We start from the raw sequence: 17,468 nt of genomic DNA, 5'->3' as shown, positions 1-17,468 counted from the left end.
ATGAGTTAATTTATCAAGTTTTTATAAAATCATTACTGTTCCATTTCAGAACTTCATATTTGCTTAATCGATAGTTTATTATACTGCAACTATGTAATTATAACTGAAATGACCTGTAACATTCAACTTATCATTTAATACCGCATTTTGTTACTGAACACATAGACAAAACACATTTTGTTATAGAACACATTTATGTATTTTTATAACATATATTTCAAGAGTAAGCCTATGTTTCAAGAGTAGAGAATGATTTTCAAGTAAATTTTATTATTTTACTTATTGTACTCGAATTCTTTCGGGCGCAAAGTCACTTTTCATGCTACTAAAATCGCTAACAGAATGTTTTGATATATATCTTTTCTTTTCTATATTTATGAATGTTATGAGAATAACATTACTTACATTACATAACTTGTTGATGAGAATACGAATTAGGACTCTTAGTTGAAAACAAAATGAAAATAGACAACGAAAACCATAGTTACACTGTGCAGATATGCAGTACAGTTCCGATCGCGCGAGTTAGTTACTTAATAACTAACTAGAGATTAATCTAATATACACTCGGTATACTAGACCCCTTTTCCTGCACGCCAGTCTCATTTTTTTTATTAACCCTTCGGCATTCGAAATTTATGTTATGATAAATTTTCACCTTTTGTTTTCTTAGTCGGAGAATCTATTAAAAATGATCCCTACCTTAAACGGTTAAGAAGTAAACAGCTCTACCGGTTTCCCATTTTATTAAAGTTAGACCTTTCTCTAAAATATTCCATAAACTCGTGAAATCCGCACCAAAATCCGTCCAGTGGTTCTCGAGTTTTATGACAACAGATTGGAGACTTTTAAATTTTATATTTGTAGATATGAAATAATAATTGAAATTATTATAAATAACTAGCCTATTTATATTCATACGCTGCGGTGTTGGAATAACTTAAAGAGATAAAGTAAGACGTATTTGCTTTTCAAAAGTAATTTAGTTAAGGATTTTATCTAAGGAATGATTTATTCAATTATTCTTAGTTTGTTTCTAAGAAATTGTAAAACAGATGATTTCGTTTTATATTAATTTTTCAGATAATTTAAGATTACTGTAGTTTTATAACAGAGATCTGATTTTCGTATCTAGAGTCTGAGGGTCTGAATCTCAGAAAAAGATATGAAAATCGTTATTTTTTAATTTCATATTTTTACTTTACAATATTAGTATTTGTAACCTTTATTTTTGTCGCTTGCAGTTATTAGAATTTTAAATATCTGGTACCCTAAGTAGTTGATCACAAGGTTATCCCCAGAAAAACTATACATTTATAAAAAAATATTAAATTTAAAAAAAATTTGATTTGGTTGTTCGACTTATAGTAAATTTCAAAACATAAAACAAAAAGACAAAAATTTTCACGAGCAAACTAGAACTTTAAATTAACTTTTGAACCAGTCAAAAAGATCTCTTTATGATTATCTTCTTCAATGAAGAAAATTATGTATTTTTTGTGTATATATTCACTATATTGGTACTATTCGTAACTGTGTCCACTTTACTGTATACACTGTTTGAGTAATGGTCTATGTATGACCACAAAATGTATCGACAAAGTACATTTTGTGGCGTTCAGCTGCCGCAAAAGTAATTCTAAACATTTTTATCTCGGTGCAGTGATTATACCTTCTGCATGAGTAGGCTTATGATATTGTAATATACTCGTAGTTTTGAAATTACTATTTTCATGAATAAAACCCTTTCGTTTTCAAATACCCTTTCAGATTTATAAATTAGGACTTTCTGTTATAAAACTTTCCGTTTTAAAACTGTTTTTCTACTATTAAAAAAAATCATTTCAGTACGATTTAATGAGAGCTTCATTTACTTAAAATATAAATATCGTTTTTTAAAGGTCCACTATAACAGAACAATCACCGAAACCAACGAAATATGAAATGTCAACATTTTATAAAGAGCATGGAAAACGTGTAGACAAAAGAGGGTGTGAAAATCGTGTTTTTCTGAGATTATCTGAAAACGGTAACGACCCATATCTTGATGTGAATGATTTCTTTATAATAAAAAATGAAAAAAATTTGAAGCAGATTAGGTTGTTTTTAACAGCTTAAATTAAACCTTATATTTCGTTAATTAAATTACAGTTAAGCAGTTATAGGACAGTTTTAGCTTTTTGTCCATGCTTCTCACTTATATAAAGTTAAGTAAAAAATAAGAAATTTACTCCTACTTTCTTCAGATTTTTGTTTAGAAATTACATAAACAATTAACGAAATGAAACTGAATAGATAACAGAAATCTGGTTTGGAATAAGATAAGATAATCCACGATTTATTAATTCAGTAAGTTATTCATCATAACGTACTGTTATGATGAATAGAGCAGTAGTGTTTCAAATTCATTGAAAAAAAAAAACATTTATAACTAATTATATGAAAATGAAATCCGAGAATCGATTACTGAACTACGTAGGAATGATTTTAGAAATCAGGTTTTTTTTTCTGTAAGTATCCAGATATTGATACTAAAACTTATTTTCTTTAAATTCGTGATATCGCTAATAAATCTTTCCGTTAAAGTCATCATTTAATTGTAAATTTTATGTGAATAAATTTTTAGTTTTAAATTCATTAATTCAGAAATTTGTACCTAACTTTGATATGGATTCTTTTTGACATTAATAAATGTTGTTGTTTATTGTTTCAAATTAAACGCTTTAATATTATGAATATTAAAGTGATAATATTAAGTGGTATAAAAGTAGTAAAAGTAGTAATTATAAAAGTTTTATACTAAACCAATATTTTGTATTATGTCACATAGTACGTGTATTATTACACTAAATGGAACAATTTAGTGGACCCGCGGTCACAGTTTCTAATGTTCTCACCATATTTCATAATATATTACTACTTTATTCCTTTTATTAGTTGTGTATTAAGCAGTTCAAAATGTATAAAATTCAAAACATATAAAATATATAATACTGTGCGCATAGGTTTATTTTTTTATAGAAATTGGTATCAATCGAATACAGTTTTGTTGCAGCAGATTTCTCCTATTGTTACGAGGTCTTATTCCAAGGAGAGTAAGGAATGTATTTTTTTTTTTTTTTTAATAAAAAATTGACCTTGATAATAAATTTATTTATTTATTAATTAAAAAAAATAATAATTTTTTAATTTATTTAATTATAAAGTTATTTTGTAATTTTAATTTCATTTGGTGAAAATTTCTGTAAATTTAAAATTATTTTTATAATTTCATTCTTACTTCCTGTAATGATATTGTTTTTTTAATTACTTTTTTTTTACTAAAAGACATTAAAAATAGATATATATCTATTTTGTGTACATTAGTGTGGCTCTTACTAATACTACGGTATTAGTTAGTAGTAATAATATTTGTAGCCTAATTACGGGATTGTTTGAATTTAAATTTTATTTAGCATATCATTTTAACTAAGTGGATTACTTTTCTTACACCTTTAAAATTATTTTATTATACCTTTATTTGAACTGCTTAATACACAACTAATAAAAGGAATAAAGTAGTAATATATTATGAAATATGGTGAGAACATTAGAAACTGTGACCGCGGGTCCACTAAATTGTTCCATTTAGTGTAATAATACACGTACTATGTGACATAATACAAAATATTGGTTTAGTATAAAACTTTTATAATTTTCCTTCCTAATATTCTCTAGGACGGAGGGGTTTTAGTGTATAGTATTAAATTCGCGCTTAAGGGGGTTATGTAGTCGGTAAACAGTTATTTGAAAGGTTTGTAGAGGTGGTGGAAAGTGAAGAGTGGTAGAAGTGTGATTATAGGGATAACTTAAATAATAGGCTTCATGAAGCGTTTTTTATTTTTGTACCGTAGATACAAAAAGGTACCATAGGACCTCAGCTAACATCTGCAAACGTTTGATTTTAGGTATTTTAGTTACCTACAATTAAACGGTTGCTAGACCAGAAAAGTAGAGCTCGCAAATCGGAATTGAACGGATTCTTGAACGGACTCTTGTAATCTTGTTAATCTCAAATTTAAAGGCAGGCGAGATTTTGTTTTAAATAACTTATTTATTCATATTTTTTTCTTATTTCATGAATTCGTTAGTTTTCATTTTAAAAATTCATGACTGCCAACTAAATCTGAGTCTATTAATAATTCTAATTTGCCTGAAGGCGTTATCTCGGTAATAAGTATATGTGATAAAACTGAACATTTCCTCTTGTAGACTGCTAATTATTTATCTGGCAGGAACATGAATTACTATTTCAGATATTTTATTATATTATGATTTTTTAATTCTACAAATTTGTCTCTACCTTTTAAAATATTTTTTAATTTCTCGAATCGGTTTGATTTTGTAGGAAAGTAAGTTCATTAGTATCAAGTAGTATTATATGCTGTATAATACAACTTTCTAAAACGCATTAAATATATGGTAATAAGCACATTATTTCATTCAGAAATTTTCGATATTAAAATATTTTATTTTCTTCGATATTAAAATATTTATATATCTTACACCAAATTTTTGTCTTTATTTATCTCTTTAACCTGTAGATTTTTCTTTTCTTTTTTATTTTCATTTTTCAAAAAGTGAAAGTAAAAATTGTTATTTTTTAGTTATCTAAGTTTTTATACCAAAAATAAATTATTTTTAATGGTGTTAAATATATATTTAATTTTCAGTATTTATGAGCAAAGTATTGCTTTACAACAATTGTGTTGAAAATTATGCTGTTATAATGTACGTATGTACACCTGTACTATAGCAAGAAAGCGCATTATGTCAAGTGAATACATTTAAGAAGAGGAGGAATATGTGACCTACACACGACCTTGAGTTTGTGGAGTAGCATAACTAGTAGGCGCACGTGACCTCTTGGCTTGTGTATTCCTTTAACTTTTAATTAGATTTTGTGTTGTCATTGACTTCTTCGGCTTACCTAGTTTGAAAAATAATCAGTTCAATGTTATTTTTGTTTATTCTATTTTTTTTAATGAATATTTTGTTTATTGATTTTTAATTCTAAAATTAATAACTAAAAATAAAACATCTTATATTTTGTTTCCAAAATGCTTTATATGATTGAACGTATACAGTTCAATCATATTATAGTAGTTTAAAAATAACGGTAAGAAAGTCTGTAATTAGTAACTAAAAATAAAACATTAATAAGTTTTTGTTTCCAAAATAATCTATTTAAATGAACTGTATCCAATTATAATAGGTTAAAAATAATATTATATTACATTTTATTAACGTACCAGGAAGTTGGGAATGTTTTTAACAATTAATAATTTTTAAATTGTTTTTTATTTATTTTTTATTAACAGCGATTTTATAAAATAATATCCTGTTTATTATTTTCTTTATGCATATTGTTTAATGTAAGGGAAACAAAAGATACTTTGCTATTGTTAAATGGATAGTACCATTGACCTGATTTCTTAATATTAGTTATATTTATTATATTATTTTTATGATCTTCCTTTTTGCTACATTACATAAGATTTGCTCTGACAAATATGACTGAAAGCATCCTCCTTTAGATATTAGTTAGAAAGTATAGCATAATATCGAAATTATTCATAACCTATTACTTAAATCGTTTTGAGTGTTTGATCTTGTGAGAGCCCTTATATTTTATTTTTCTACAACAGCAAAACGTAAAAAACAAAATAGCAATTTATATAATTTATTGGATTAAGTAACTATTAATTTATAACAAAATGGACTTTTCTGTTATCTAGTTGACACTATTGTGGTGTTAAAGGTTATAAAACAAAAGAAAAAACAGGTCAATTGTAGAGTGAGTTAATAGAAAAAAAAAAACATATTTTATATAAGTACGTTAGTTTCAATTTATTAAATTAAATTTCCTTAAAATAAGCTGTTTTATAAGCGATTTACTATATTTTTTCTTTCGTATTCCTATAGAAATTAAAGTATGTGTGCTCAAAGAAATTTGACTATGAGTAGATCTAAAACTCTTAACAAACAGATGATTTAGTTGGAAATTTTTGTTTTTTAATATCCAAATTTTTTTTAAAGTATGCAACATTTTTAGGAAAACATTTTTTTATTTACAGACTTATAAAATGGGCACGGGAATGGGCTACCTTAGTGGTGGCCCATTTCCGTGCGCAAATTTTGTAGTTCAAGGTATAGACAAAACAATTATATTTTAACTCAAAGATTCCTCAATAATACTTTATTGAGGAAAAATAACAAAGTGGTAGCTAGGAGGTAGTAACCTCCTAGTTACCATTTTGTTATTTTGTTTCATGTCAGCATTCCGTAGTAACCTGGTGAACCAGGGTTGCCCAAGTTATAGATAAATTTACGCCAGTAAAGGAATAAGGTACTTAGGATTATAATTAAAAAACTCTGTACAAGTTATTTGAAGACTTCAAGAATATCATACGAATCATTATATCGTTACTGTTCGATTATATATATATATATATATGAAAAGATATTTGGATCAGTTTTATTATTTTTTTCACTTCAATTCAACAGGAGGTGAAAACCCTTTCCAATTGTTTTAGAAAAATATTTATGCTAACATTTTTGTTCGACGGTAATATCAGGTATATTTAATATGGAATTACACATTTTATCAAGTGAAAGGTTGGTGGTTGGCCACCTCGCCGAATCTTTATTATTTATTTTTTTAATTTTCCAAAAAAGTATTCAATTCCAAAGTAGTATCATCTTTTCCTCTGCTCAGTCTGGGTTTTTTTTTGGCTTTGTGTCTGTTCAAGAAGCATCTTAGTTTGGTGTAGGAATTTTATTAATTTCATTCAATTCTATCTTAAAGCATGTTCAGCATTTGTTATTTTTCTTTTGTTTTTGTCGAAATTATAGCAGGTAATGAAACTCCCATCCCACAGATTTTTATAAACTTCTATAAATATTTTGGTGCAGTACGTAATTATTTTCAGTTGGATGTATTTTTACATCTTTTAGTTCTAAGCCCTTTTTTACTAATATATAATGTATTTCTTTTTAATTTTTGTTTTTTAATGAACATAACTTTTCTCGTAGAGTATTAGCTATTATATAACGAGGTAGAAACGGCGAGAGTTGTTAATTATCACGTGTAAAATGCATGCTATCGTCAATTAAACATTAGTTTTGTTGTGGAAATATTACCATTATTTTATTAATTTATACTTTTGAATACTTTTAAGTGAAAGATAAAAAGTATCTTACTAAGTTTTTAACGTAATGATTTTAGATTTATTACTTTTTAGTTATTACATGCAGATTATTAACGATAATAAATTAACTTGCATTGATTTATTGCGGTGCATAACAGTACAGTACATATTTCCTCAATTTGTAGTATTATTTAATTTATAGTATTTTATAAAGGTTATATTTTTCCAATAGAAAATTTATTGTGGTTATTCTAAATTAAATTAACTTTTTTTTTATATGAAATGCTTACTAGAAATTTAGGATTATTTTCTTTTATGTTTTTTTTTTACTATGCTTCTTTTATAAGTTTTCTCGTGGTTATTGTAAAGGAGAGGTAAAATGAAAATATAATTCTGTATTCTTTTTAGTGTTTTTCTTAGCTTTATATTCAGTTTTGGTCACTTATACTTCATCTTATTGAACGATAGATTATGGCAAAATACCTTTGTTATTCACTGACTTGTAACCTTGATTCTTTAGTAGTTTTCAACGACTACAGATGGAAATAGAATTTTTATTATGTAATATAATAGGAAATCATTAAATCATCAAAGCTCTTCAATTATTTTTTTTTTTTTCATTTTTCATTACCATTATTTCATTTGTCATAATTGCAGTTTCATTTTGTTATAATTGATTATTTGAGATTTAATGTACTTTTCAGTTTACTTTTTAACATGATTTTTCATGTTGTATACCTTTGTAAGTATCTGTGTGTTTATATATTGCAACCAATTAAAGAACTCGTTTTCTGAGGAGAATGGATATTTTTATTTGTTATTTTTCACTGTCGTAGTTTTTTCTTATGGCTAATACAGATGTAAAACATCTGAGGTACATTCAGTTCTAATTTGTTGCTTTAGGATATTAATATATAATATACAGTGATGAATATAGTAAAAACATTACTTAGAAAGGCGGGTATTTACTTCATTTTGCTGGACTTTATAGTGTGCTGATGAGATAATATATTCGTCTGTGAAGAAAGCAACGAGTAAAAAATCTTAAATGGTATGCTTGTTATTTTACGAATGGCTGATGTTTCTAGAAGTAACCATTTTCTGATATGAAATCACCAATACGTGTTAGTTTATTGCATCTATGAGAGATCGATTACATTTCAATGAACGATATTTAGTTGATAAATATTTTGACGATAACTGTAACACTTATTAAATGTTCAAATATTAGAATGATTTTCTTATACGATACTCGTTGATAACTTATCAGTAAATTAGATTAAAATTATTGTATGATACTACCAGTTTTCTTTATTATAAAATAAAAATTCATGTTAAAAAACGCTGCGGTGGAGAAACATTTCTGACTGTCTGATATCCTGCAATATGCAATGCTTAGTTACTGTGCTATTCACATTTACAACGGGATTCCTAGAATAGTACAGAATTGGAAAAAATTGAAATAAAGCTTTACGTACATTGCAGTTTTTTATGTTTTATTTTTTCTGATGAATGAAACAGAAACAGAGATGAAACATTATAAAAAATTAATATATTTTTCTGATTTTAAAACTAGGCCAATGACGATCATTACAGTATGAACTAATTTAGTTTTCTCATAAATTATAATATATTTTTATCGCTATTAAAACGACGCAATCTTTATAATATTAAATTTAATAAAAAATTCTCTATATCAGTTTATTATTATTAAATTACTTTCTAACAAATCTGACTACATTGTTGTTTTCACTTGAATTTATTTCTGTTAAATATGAGTTTACTTTTCCCTAAATTTCATATCAATAAAATAATTACGTGAAACTTTTTCATCAAACTTTATAAATTAACTTTGATAATTTGCCAGAATTTGTATTTTATGTTTGTATGGTTTATTTGTTGAAATTTTAACTCGGTATCAATAGGAAGTGAATATGTCATGAAACCTCACGACCCAGTTATTTGTTCCACTTTGTTTGTTTGTTTGTTTATTTATTTATTTATATTTGTATGTGTGTTTATTGTAACGATCTAAGTATTTTATTTATAATATATTGCTTCCTCGTAACATTTATTTTGTAAATATTACGTTGTCCTGTCTATATTATATTACGACTCGTGCATTTTTGTAATTTTCTTAAATAATAGTACAAAAAAAAAAAAACAAGAAAAGATTCCTTAGTTGTTGAAAGAGTTGTTATATTTTAATTATTGTATTTATTCGATTAATTATATAGTTTACTCTTGCAATACAGTATTTTATACAATAATATCTTCTCAATAAATTACACCTTGTACTGAAGACTAAACGCTTGTTCGTGAATTACTACATTTAAATGTAACTGTCCTTGGTCTAATAATGTATAATTATTTGAAACTTTTATGTATGTATAATAAAATAACTATTAATTATATTATATAATAAATTACATTTAAAAGTTAATGTTTTTTAAACCAACGCCAAATTGAAACCAATAACTGGAAACGAACCCAGACCTTAATAAAAGCTGATTTCATAAATTGAAATTTAAAGAATGTTTAACAATAGTATTATTCTATTAATTTATTTTTGTCTGTATTTTTTGTGCGTTTTCAAGACGTTTTAGTTTTTGTTATTAATTAAACATTTTTTTTTGATTTTAATTAAAATTTGAATTAGGCTTCAAGAAAATAAACTTATTTAGAAATAAAACGCCATTTGAAAAAAATACCCATGTCCTGATAAAAATAAGAAGGTATCCAAAGAAACAACATGCTACCAAGCGTCAGCTACGTTTCTGGAATTCGGAAACGTATTATTTATTACTGTAAATTTTCCAACTAATTTTCTCGAATACTTACATAAAAGTCTTTGAATATAAAGAGACATCAAGTCTCCCCCAGAAACCCATCGGATAGTAAGTGATACGGATTAGGGAAAAAATGTATATAATGAAACTAGCGATCTACCCACAAAGAAATCGCATGAGATAAAAACCTACTAAATGTTTGCTTTTATGGTACCCTCAGGAATTTTTTGTCTATTCCACCAATTACTTTTCAAGATAACTGCGTATCACCATCAATAACGATTGTTCGTTATTATCTTACGATAGTGACCTTATCTCAGGATAAGGTCAGGCTTCTTTAATTAAACTCCCTCTCCCAGTTTATAGTGTATGGAATACCTATTTAAACGATGAACTAATCAAATTACTGACTGTGTAATACCAGTAAGTAGTAGCCATTTTTATATAGAACTGTAGGCCGTGTTGAAAAAATGTCAAATTTACATCTGTGTTGACTGGTGTAGTGACAAGTTTTCTCTTAATAAGAATTTTCACCTTTCTGATAATAGCTTTATTACAGAAAATTTTTTATGGACAATTTATGGAATTTTGCCAAAATTTAACAAGAGTTTTCCTATAGGATATGTAAAACATTTTTTTTTTAGCAGGTTTTAACTTTTAAATTTTGATTTACGACTATGAAAACTATTAATTGTAAAAGGCGATTAAAAATAATTCATAGCTGTTTTAAAATTAGCTTATTTCACGTGTGAAATAATTTAAAATTGATAACTGCTTCTTTTTTTATTAGGATGACGCGTTTTTTTCAACGATTCATCGATAGTTTATTGCGATTTTGATAGCTACATATGATAGTTGGCGGATTATGTGTATATATATAATGATTTTGATTTGAAACATCAAGTAATTTCTGGTTCATTTAAAAAATACTTCTAGTTTAATTTTACTGCTAAATCTTTTATTTACTTGAATTATAACTTGTACTTAACGTTTAGCAATGAAATTTCTAATTTTTATAGAATTTTTTGTTTTATTCCTTATTCCTTTCACTGAATAATTCTTTATTAGTTGATAACATTTTTTTCTGTAAATCGGAACGTTAATATTACAGCCTCAAAGAAAATATGTTAATAATTTGAATGGCCTAGATTTATTTACATTATAATAATATTGTTATAATGAAAATAAATCTTTTCTTTTTCAGTTGTAGAAAATATTTTACCTTTTTCAATGATGCATTTGTTTCTCAATGTATTACCATACATATTTAAAATGAATTTATGCGCATAAATGTACTTCCGTAATTAGATAAAAAGAGAATGTTACTTACTGAAAACAATTGTTCTGTTTTTTATTTAGATTTATGTATCTGAATTTTATTTTAATGCTAAGTCGTGAATAATTTTTTTTTTTCGATTGTTACCGAGTGAAAAAACACTGAACGAAAATTATTCCTTACTAGTGGTGAAACAAGTGAATATATATTTATTCATAATCAACAATACGCATGATTTAAATTTTTTAATAGTTTTTTATAAATGATTATTTTAGTTTGTTGCATCCAGTTTCAAACCCTCAAAACCAGTTGGCTTATTTATAAAGTTCAGAATGCATTTATCTATTAGTTGTATGATAGAAATCGGTCTGATGTTCTTTAAATCGGTCTGATGTCAGTTGTACCAGAAAAGTTTAATTTTATTTACCTAAAAATTACGTTATTAGATAAATTTTTCTATGGATTTTGTTGGTAGATTGGCTGTGAATCGAATCATATTATCACGTCTATATTATCACTGTATTTCTGAAAATTTCTTAATCTTACGTCTTGTGACAAGCCGGCAAAAATTTCTCTTTTTTTCGTTATAAAATTTACTTCCTCTAACTTCTCTAATCCGTACGGGATCTTTGTTTATGCCCCCTGGTAATACTTTGATTATGACTAATTAAATGTAGCAGTGAAATGTTTTATTTATTGATTGACTCGTCAAGGTAATATAAAATAAGTAAACTATTTAAAGGTCAAATTAACTGCCAAAATCGGTGTTTAATACTTTATCTTGAACTGCCAAACCACTGGTGTAATGAATTCGTAATCTTAAGTTCATAAAACCTTGAAACCAAAATAACAATAACTGGTTAGAAATCGGGTCTCATTTTTTTAAATTTAAATGATTTAAATTTTGTATCATTATTTAGGTTTTTGATTAAAATTCCTATTTGTATAATTATTGGTTTATTAGCCTAGTTCAGGTAACATCAAACCAAGGTTTGGTAAGAACTAAGGTCGTTCAGTATCATGTTAACAGTTATGTTAACTGCTAATTAACGATGATATAATCCTTTTTATATTAATTTTAAGTAGTTTTCTGTGTAAACTACTAATTTAATTATCTAAAGTATTTATTTGTGTATTCAATTAAATACTGTAATTTGCTGTATAAAAAATAAAAAAAATAAAAGTATTATTTTCTTGATTTTGCTTCTATATTGGATAATTAAATTGTTTTTAATTATAATATGTTAAAAGCATAACAAAAAGTCATATATTTTGAGGTTTTTTCCTTAATTAGTAACATTTATAGTCCGACTTCCGTTTATGGTTTTTTTGTTTGTTAAGCAAGGTAGTTGTAAAACTTGAAGATTTTGTTGATTTCCCTGGAGGTAGATAGTGACATATAGAAGAAGTAAGTAATTCAAAGATAAGATCAAGGTATTATGTAATTATAAAAAAGTAAAATAATAAATTGGTTGTTAAAAAATTAAAAAAAAAATTGGCAAATCCATTAGAATTCTTTCCGGATGTAATTCAGAGATAAAGGATGTAAATTCTTTATACTGATAGGTAATAAATTTTAAATAAATTCTTTATTATTATAAAATTAAATAGAAAAAAATTAATGTTGTCAATGTAACTTTTTCTTAAATACATAAATTAATAAATGAGTAACATGATTTGAAGATTATTTTCTCTTACTGTAGTATATATTTATTCATTACTGATGTGGTACACTTGCACGCATGTTTTAGCATAAATTATTTTGTTTTCATATATGAACTATTTTCATCCGATTTTATTTTGTCTACTACTTATTTATGAATAATAAATGCACCTAAATTATCTTATTCACATTACTGAAAGGAAATTACATTAAAAAAAAAAACTTAAAATTTAATAAGTAATATTTAATTTTGATTATTACTTCAGAATATATTTTGTCTTAAATTCTATAACCACCACCAGATAGGTCTAACCGAACGATTTACATATATTTTTCAGTTGTACATTTTCTCATACGGCATTATTACACGGATAGGCAAGGTTATTCCTTTAGGGATGCTGTATCTGTCTTGGATGGCTTTTTAAAATCTCTAGAGAAAATCAGTTTTTATCGTTCTGTATGTAAACAGATCATTACAAAATCGCTGATAATTTGCTTGAAGCTGAATGAAAATGTCGCTGTTCCTGATTGATTGTGGACGAGGAGGGTACCCATGCTTTGGAAGTGTTTTGAATTTCGTTTGAGAATGGTTGTTTGTTTCATACTGCGGTTCCCCCGTGGTTATATCCTGCTATCAATGGTGAGAATGATAAAATCTTTATAACAACCTTTGTGTCGGAAGATGTAGCAAAACTGATGAAACAGGCTGAAATGGCTGTCTGATAAATGGTTGCCCTTTTACTCCTTCCTAAAGGATTAAGTACAAGAAATACTTTTTTATATTCTTAATATAAGTATTTTTAATTTCTTGGAAGTAATTTTAAGTAAATTTTTTGTGTAAAGTATTTTATTAAATTTACTTAATCATTTAAATAATAAATATCTATAAATTTATTACTTTCTGACTATTGCAGAAATACATAGTCCAATAATGTGTGATGTAATTACTATTTATTCATTAAAAGTTATCCCTTCCATTTTTCTACATTAATTTTACAAACCAGTAATTTTAGTGAAATTACTACCCATTATTATAAAAAATATTTCACTCATAGAGCACAAAACAGTAGAGGATAATTAAAATATATAATCAGTAAAAATACGGATACAAATATGTACATCAACATTTTATGCTAATTAAACGCCATTACTTTTCCACTATTAATTTTAGAAAATTACGACATTGTTTTCAATACTTAAGATAGAGAACAGCATCCAGACGTTAAATGATGTTAAAACATTATTTCATTATGATAGGTAAAATATTAAACATTTCTAAACTTCAGCTGTACTTTAAATGTGATTCTGTACTTTAGATATATTTAAATTTGTTTAATTTTCAAGTTTTTCAAATACTTTTATTTGACGCTACTATTTCTTAAAAATAACGTCATAATACCTTGAATATAAATGTTATCTTGGCAGTGCTTTGTTTAATATGAATTTGGTTTTTTATATTTATTTATTTATTTTTAAAAACTGTATTGTATATCAGGCGGGTAGCGAGAATGTAAGTAGTTTTAAACGGTCAAATTACACCTAATATACAACTGTACAAATTAGCAAATAAATAAATAGTCCGATAAGTTATAGAGCGGATTCAGTTTTAACCGTATTTTCAGAAATTTTTGTTTATTTTTCTTTTGTAATAAAGTAAAATCGGTGGAATTACTATGTTTTGTTACAGTTGAATAAGTAACTTTTGTAGTTAAGTAAACTCGGTTTGCCTAGTGATTAGTTCATAGCACATTTTCTGGTGTAAAACTGTTAATGAATGAAAGCTTCGTATTAATGAAAATCATGTTATATTTCATGTATCATGTTATATTTATGATCAGAGTTTTACGAGTATATATTGTTACGTTTGAATCAACGTCATAATAATGTAGAAATAAAGTAATATTAGCCGATTATGTATGCTTCCGGCTTTTGAAATTTAGGAATTAATTAAATTTAAAAAATCAGTCTAAAGGGTATAGGTCTTATTGCTCGGTAATTTTTCTTTATATGGAATTCAGTAACGTTAGCTGTAAAAAAAAAAAAATTAATATTTGTGAATATTCGTGCATTAATTTGACTTTTATTTTGATTGTGAAGGTTAAATCAACTTTAAAACTACCTAATACTGAGAGCGGCAACTAGGTTGAATAAATTTTCATGGTATTTGGCAGGACTAACAAATTATATCATGGTGAAAAATTATTATAATTTAATTTAAAAAAAAAAATTAAATTAATATTTTACCAGAAATCATAATGTTTATTAATTGAAGTTTTACACAGTTTCCTATTATATTTTATTTAATTTTTATTTTTTTTATCGTATGCTATTTTGTAAAAAAAAAGTTTTAATAAATTGAAATGAAAGGTTTTATTATTAACAATACTAAATAACAAAGCACAAATCTAGAAAAACGCCTATAACTACATATGTATTTCGATTGTAAGCTATCATAATTCAGTTCACATAACGGGATTAATTAAAATTGCGTATAAATCAAAAGAAAAACACAAAAAACAAAATAAAAACAAGACTATTAAAGAAAAACGCGAAGAATAAAAGAGTTTAATCTTTATAAGTTGTTAAACAAAGAAAAAAATAATTAAAATTAAAAAATAAAAGAAAAGGTTAGCTGAAAACATTATCTTCACCGCTTAAATCATTCATTCTGTCAGTGTCTTAATTCCTTTTTATTTATTGAAATAATGGTTTAACATTAGAAATAAGAATCTGGTTATAGATTTCCACTTAAAAAAAAAAAAATTGTTTTTGAGTACTTTCCTTTACAGTTTTATTTCAATAATAGTTTAGCATAGCCCTTTCTTAATTATTGTTAATGATTCAAGCGTGTCCAATTTTTCTTCGCTTATTATAATTAATATTTAATTCGTGATGTATGAAAAGGTATAACCAGTTCGCCATATTAGGTTCACTCTGTATATCTACGAACGTTGAGAAATTAAATTAATTTTATACTCGGTGGAAGCGTGGTTGCACGCATGTCCTTATGTAAATGAGAGATGAAAATTGCACGCACATATGTTTCTGTTTACTTGTGCAACTTTTTATAAAAAAATATTTTTTGCTGTTACTGTATTGTTTCATTAGATGCCGAGTTGTTTATTTAACTGTGGAAATAAATGGTTTATATAAGCAAAAAACATAACTGTATTAAATTTTTTGGTAATTGACTCTAGAAAATATTACCTATAGTTTGTGATACTAAACGATTTGATGATTAATCATGAATGGTGAATTTATTTACTTTTTTTTTAATAAAAGACGAAGAAGGGGGAGTCTATAAGAGTACAACATTGGGTTGAATCGTTTGGGGAGGGAGAGTTTGGAAGTGGGTCGGCTATGTGGGTCAGCATACTGGAAAGTGGAGTGGGGAATCGATATGCTGTAACATTCAGTCGTTGCCCAACTACACTTCTGAGGTCCCCCTCTTTTCACAAATATCGCGACTACTATTTGTAAGTAAGCTGCTGCAACAATTCTTGGCGTGAAACAGGATTGATATCTGATTTCTTTGTTATTAAAAATTTATTTCGGTATTGTAATCCAAAGATGTTTCAACATGGGCTTAATAATGTATTACAGACTCACTCACACGCACGTGCTCACTAAATGAATTTTAATATTCTGTATTAGTGACTACTTTGTAGAATATTTTCGATTGTATACGTTAATGAATGAAAGCTTCTCATTAATGCGAATAACTTCATGCTATATTTATGATCAGAGTTTTAAGAGTATTTATTGGTATGATGGTTTAGCCGATTATGAATGCTCCGACTTGAAATTTAGGGATTAATTAAATTCTAAAAATCAGTCTAAAGGGTATAGGTCTTATTGCTCGGTAATTTTTCTTTATATGGAATTCAGTATCGTTAGCTGTAAGCCAATTTTTAGTTACTATTTGTGAATATTCATGCATTAATTAGTCTTTTATTTTGGTTGTGAAGGTTAAATCTACTTTAAAACTACATAATATTGAGAGCGGCATCTTGTGAAAGTACATTTTATTTTTTTTTTTAACTTTTTTAATATTTAGTAAATACTTCTCTAATGCAATCTAATTAGTGACCTACTTTCTGTTTTTCTCTTGTGTTCAAAATTAGAACGCTATTAAACTTATTGAAGTCTTATTGAATGATTGCCTCATTATATTAAGTTGTATTTGTTATTTCATCTTCTTCTTGTTCTTCTTTTAGAACCACTGGTATATTTTCAAATAACGAAGTTATTTTTAACCCATTGATTGAGTGTATGGTTAACAGCTTCGATGACATTTAGCTTTTGTCCCGCGATACGGCAGGGCCAAGTTTAAAATATATGTAAAGATATTGTTTCCTTTAAATTCGTTTGTAAACCCATGTTGAATTTATACGTTAATTGGTCATTTGGGTTTAAATTAACGGCATTGTATCGGAGATGGTTACTCTTTGATTGGAAAATTATTTTGTTGTGAGACTGGGTTCAGAACATCATCTAGTTGTATATGTAGTAGATAGATAAAATTCACAAATAATATGCACTTAGGTTAT

At 26.3% G+C, this 17,468-nt stretch overlaps 1 protein-coding gene across 1 annotated transcript in view; it reads left to right on the top strand.

Moving 5' to 3' along the window:
• The window catches only part of LOC142319430 (ribosomal protein S6 kinase alpha-5-like), a 257,701-nt gene that overhangs the window by 197,292 nt on the left and 42,941 nt on the right, over window positions 1-17,468 (top strand). The gene's annotated exons all lie outside the window — the stretch shown is intronic.

Source organism: Lycorma delicatula, chromosome 2 (genome assembly GCF_047948215.1).
Source record: "Lycorma delicatula isolate Av1 chromosome 2, ASM4794821v1, whole genome shotgun sequence".
In the NCBI taxonomy this organism is placed as follows: domain Eukaryota; kingdom Metazoa; phylum Arthropoda; class Insecta; order Hemiptera; family Fulgoridae; genus Lycorma; species Lycorma delicatula.
This window is presented reverse-complemented; position numbering and strand designations above follow the sequence as displayed.